Here is a 5,388-nt window from a genome sequence, read left to right as displayed (position 1 = left end):
ATAATGCATTTGTGGAGGTCAGTCCCTATGCAGAGAGCACAGGGTCCTTTCTAAGGGGATGTGCAGTGTTGCTTCCCCAGAAGTATGTCATCATTCTCTTCTCTTTCCCTGCTTTTGTCCCAGGTCACACAGACCAAATCTCAGGAGCATTAGCAGGGATGCTGAAGGGATTGGAGAATGTTAGAGACAGACAGGCCTCTCTCTTCCTTCTCCATTAGCAGGTGATGACTCCTGGATCTCTGCTGCCCATGAGAGACACTGGTAACCATTGTAGTGATTCACAGCCCTGCTAGGAAGATTACAAAAGACATGCCCTGCCACAGCACACTGCCTGGCACCTGACATGCTCTCGGTAACAGTACCTTTTGTTAGTTTTGATTGAGTAAAATACACAAAATGCAAACCATCTTAACCATTCAAGGACACAGTTCTGTGGCCTTAGGTAGCTTTGCATTATTTCAGTACCCCATCACTATGTCTTCCCAGAACTTTCCATTTTCTCACATTGGAACTCTGTGCTTGTCAAACAACTCCCCCTTCTCTCCTCCTTCCATACCAAGACTTGGTAATCCATCATTCTTTCTGTCCCTATGAGTTTACATGCTCTAGGGACATCATCATCATCATCATCACCATCACCATCATCATCATCACCATCACACCACCATAACCATCATCATCATACCAACACTAGCCATCATCATCATCATCGTCGTCATCATTATCATCATCATCTGCAAATTATTTCTCCAGGGAACAAGGAGACTAAGTAAAGCTGATGTTGCCAGACCTCTTGCCACTAATGTGTGTGCCATGATTCTAGCTTTTACTCTGATACTGGGTGTCTTAGCGTTTTATTGCTATGAAGAGACACCATGACCATGGTGACATTTAGTTGGGGTTGACTCACAGAGACCTAGTCCATCACCATCATGGTGGGAAACATGGCAGTGTGTAGGCAGACTTAGTGCTGGAGGAGCCAAGAGTTCTTCATCTTGACCTGCAGACAACAGAAGACCGTATCACTGAATATAACTTGAGCATAGGCGATCTCAAAGCCCACCCCCACAGTGACACACTTCCTACAACAAGGCCACACCTCTAAAAGTACCATCCCAATGGGCCAAACATTCAAACACATGAGTCTATGGGGGCACCACCACTCTGGGCAACATCTTCCTTTGCATGAAGTGGATGGGTGGGTGTCTTAGAATTTTACTGCCGTGAACAGATACCGTGACCAAAGCAACTCTTTTTTGTTTGTTTGTTTGTTGTTTTTGTTTTTTGAGACAGGGTTTCTCTGTATAGCCCTGGCTGTCCTGGAACTCACTCTGTAGACCAGGCTGGGCTTGAACTCAGAAATCTGCCTGCCTCTGCCTCCCAAGAGCTGGGATTAAAGGCGTGCACCACCACTGCTGGTCCAAAGCAACTCTTTTTTTTTTTTTTTTAATGTCATAAAATAATTTTTTTTCCATTTTTTATTAGGTATTTAGCTCATTTACATTTCCAATGCTATACCAAAAGTCCCCCATACCCGCCCACCCCCACTTCCCTACCCACCCACTCCCCCTTTTTGGCCCTGGTGTTCCCCTGTACTGGGGCATACAAAGTTTGCGTGTCCAATGGGCCTCTCTTTCCAGTGATGGCCGACTAGGCCATCTTTTGATACATATGCAGCTAGAGTCAAGAGCTCCGGGGTACTGGTTAGTTCATAATATTGTTCCACCTATAGGGTTGCAGATCCCTTTAGCTCCTTGGGTTCTTTCTCTAGCTCCTCCATTGGGAGCCCTGTGATCCATCCATTAGCTGACTGTGAGCATCCACTTCTGTGTTTGCTAGGCCCCGGCATAGTCTCACAAGAGATAGCTACATCTGGGTCCTTTCGATAAAATCTTGCTAGGAGTTACAGAGACAAAGTTTGGAGCTGAGATGAAAGGATGGACCATGTAGAGACTGCCATATCCAGGGATCCACCCCATAATCAGCATCCAAACGCTGACACCATTGCATACCCAAAGCAACTCTTATAAGGACAGCATTAATTGGGGCTGGCTTACAGGTTCAGAGGTTCAGTCCATTATCATAAAGGTGGGCACATGGCAGTGTCCAGGCAGGCATGGCGCAGGAGGAGTTGAGAGTTCTACGTCTTCATCTGAATGCTGCTAGCAGAATACTGCCCTCCAGGCAGTTAGGACTAGGGTATTAAAGGTCACATCCACAGTGACACACCTACTCCAACAAGACCACACCTCCTAATAGTGCAGCTCTCTGGGCCACGCATATCCAAACCATTACAGTGGGTATGTGGGGAAGATCAGTCTCTGTTAGAGGCCGGGAACACTAGGTGGCTGTGAGGCTGAAATGATGATTTATTTTCCTTGGCTTCAAGGTAGAGTTTTTGAGTTAAGTATAGAGGCCCCGACTCTACTACCTTTTACAGTTGAGTCATAACTTTTCCTGGGGATGGGACCGTTCTGGAGAACTGGAGAGAGTTCTCTTGGGGTTTTAGTGGTCACATTCTTAGATCCAGAAGAGTGATAACAGGTTGGCATACTCTCATGAATGTGTTATGTCGGTGACATAAACATGATTGTATCTGAAATGTTAGAATTAATTGACTGACACTAAGTTCAAAAGAGTCCTGCAGTTTTCAACACCAGTGAGTTGTCAGGTACCCCTGCTGACCTCGATAATCTTGGCTGAGGCAAATGGTTTCTTTTATTCCAATCTTAAATACTAATATTCACCCAATAAATTCACTCCCAGGGACAAGTCATCGTTCAATCTGTGCTAGCGTGCTCTTGGTCACTTGTTTACCTAGGAGCGCAATCATTATCTATCTTCAAAATGGAGTCCAAGGATGCTTGTAAATTGGTGTCTCTGAGGGCAAGGCACAGTCTGGGAAAAAAAAAAAACCAAAACAAAACAGTGTAACATTGTAAACAATATAAATTAATGTAAATCAGGGCATATATTCAGCGGCCCCTGGGAAGACCCACTGCTAGGCAGCATCGCTTGTGGCTTAACCTCTGCTCATGGCTGCGGTTCTGACTCTGGATCTATCAGTTGCACCTCTGGAACGAAGCCAGGCGTGTTTGGATAGATGTCCTTGGGCTCTTCCCCACGGTGGGGCAGGTATTCCACTGAGTCGGGTGATTTAAATATTTATTGCTGTGCAACAAATGACCTCCAGAGTAAGGTGCATAAAACGGGAGCTTATTTTCATGCATTCGCTACAGGCTGTGAGTCGGGGAAAGTTTTACCCAGACTTCTCAGGCCTGGGACTCTCAGGAGACAGCCGGGAAGCTGTTGGCAAGGGCTGAGGGGGTTTCAGAGCTAGACTTGGGCAGTTGAGCTTATTTCTAAAGCCCCTCTCTTGGCTCCTGGCGGTCTTGAGTCCTCACTGTACAAACCACTTGGCGGAGATGTTTATGCCTCAGCAGCTGGCTTCCCTCAGAGATGCTTGGGGTCTAATCTCAGACCTGCTTTCTCACCTCCTTAAGCCCTTAGCTGTTGGGCACCCAAGCTAAGCCAGTGGGAGGGGATGCCACAAGAGTGACAGCCAGGACACCGGGGGGGGGGGGGGGGGGGGGGGGGGGGGACTAGAGGCCAGCTTGGAGGCTGGATGCCCCACCCCAGACCCACTCTCGAAAGCTACTCGCAGCTGAGGCTCCCACTCCTGCATTATAATGCAGGCCATTGTTTGATTCTGGGAAGTAACTGGGAGGGTGGGGCATTGTCCTTAGAGCTCTGTGTTACTTCAGTGAGTCTCCACATCCTGTAAGGTTGACGAGGACCCTTCCCTTTCTGACTTAGGAAACCGAAGGTCAGAATACTGAATATCTCATAGCCTGTATTGTTCTTACAAGAGATTTTGCTGGTGACTTCTTATTTCTTCTTCTTCACTTCATTAACTTTTCATTTGGAAGTCCGGGTCCTCTCTGCAGCTATTCCACGGCCAGCTGTCTCCCATGCCTGCTCATTGCCAATCAGAGGTAGTTCTTATGAACCCCAGGGCTCTGTATTCCTGGGCCTGCTGCCCTTAATCTGTTGGCAGTTTAGGTTCACGATGCCACCAGGCTAGGCCAGCGGAAGGGGCTGGTTTCAGCTCTCAGAACAAATCAGATGAGTAGATGACAAAGGCTGCAGATGGGGAGAGCTGGACGACACAGAGGCAACCTTCGTCCTGAGGCTGAAGCCTGGCAGTTTTCCCTGACCTGCTTCCCAAGGTCATTTTCCATCTCTCCTTCCCAGAAACAGCTCGTGACTCACATTCATTAACACACCTTCAGTCTTTGTGTCTTGCATTCTCTCTGATTCCTCCCACCCCTCCCCACCCACTGACTCTATGGCTTTCAAGATCCGGCCATCAATTACCCTCCTGGCCTTGATCCTTAGAATTTTAGGTACTGAGTCCCTGTGTGAAGAAGTGAAGCCCAGGTAGGGCTGTAAACATTCACTGAATAGATCTGAGATGCCCTGTCTTTAGTAGACTCCTGGGTGGTATGGGTGTTACTGGTGTGGCCCATACTTCCTGTAGGCGAGCTCTATGTGTCATTTTTCTCTTTGGTCCTTATTTATGTATAGGCTGGAGTCGTCTTGTGTGTTCCTCAGACCCAATTAGGTTCAGGATTTGTTGGTCATTGTGCTATCTGCATGTTTGTCTGCGTGTGTGAGTGAATTTGTGTGGGCATGTGTACACGTGTACACATGCCCACATGCATGTAGAGGGCAGAATTAGCTGTTGCGCATTGTTCCTAATCTTCTTCACTTTGGGTTTTCTGTTTCTCTCAGTCTCTGTCTCCCCAGCCCTTGTCTTATAGGTGCATCTCCACATCCAGTATTCACACGGGTGCTGGGGAATAAAACTCAGCTTTGTTAGCCTTGTCATCTCTCCAGCCCTTCACTGACAGTTTGCTTGGAGGATGGGTAGAAGGTCACCTCAGAGAGTGACAACAGTTCAAGGGAATGCGATTCCTAGTTGAGAAGTATTCCAGGTGAAGTAAACTGTGTTTGGCTTCCTAGTGTCTTTATTTAATGATCAGGGAGAAAGAGGGACATGCAATTAGTTCTTTTTGCACTTTGAAGAACACTTAACAAGATTCCTCCCGGGATCAAGGACAAAGTATGTGAGGCCTGAAGTTGCACTGAGATATGGGAAGCGACTTTTTCTTTTCTTTCTTTTTATTTTTTTAATGTAGGAAGGGGCTCTTTTCACTGAACCCTTTCCATTTTGGGAAAGAGAGGGGAGGAGAAGGGAGGGGAGGGGAGGAGAAGAGAAGGGAAGGGAAGGGAAGGGAGGAGGGAGGAGAGAAGAGAGGAGGAGAGGGGAGGAGGGAGGGGGGAGGGGGGAGAGAGGAGAGGGGAAGGGGGAAGAGTGGAGAAGAG

The sequence above is a fragment of the Mus musculus genome, chromosome 4 (assembly GCF_000001635.26).
Source record: "Mus musculus strain C57BL/6J chromosome 4, GRCm38.p6 C57BL/6J".
Classification (NCBI taxonomy): domain Eukaryota; kingdom Metazoa; phylum Chordata; class Mammalia; order Rodentia; family Muridae; genus Mus; species Mus musculus.
This window is presented reverse-complemented; position numbering follows the sequence as displayed.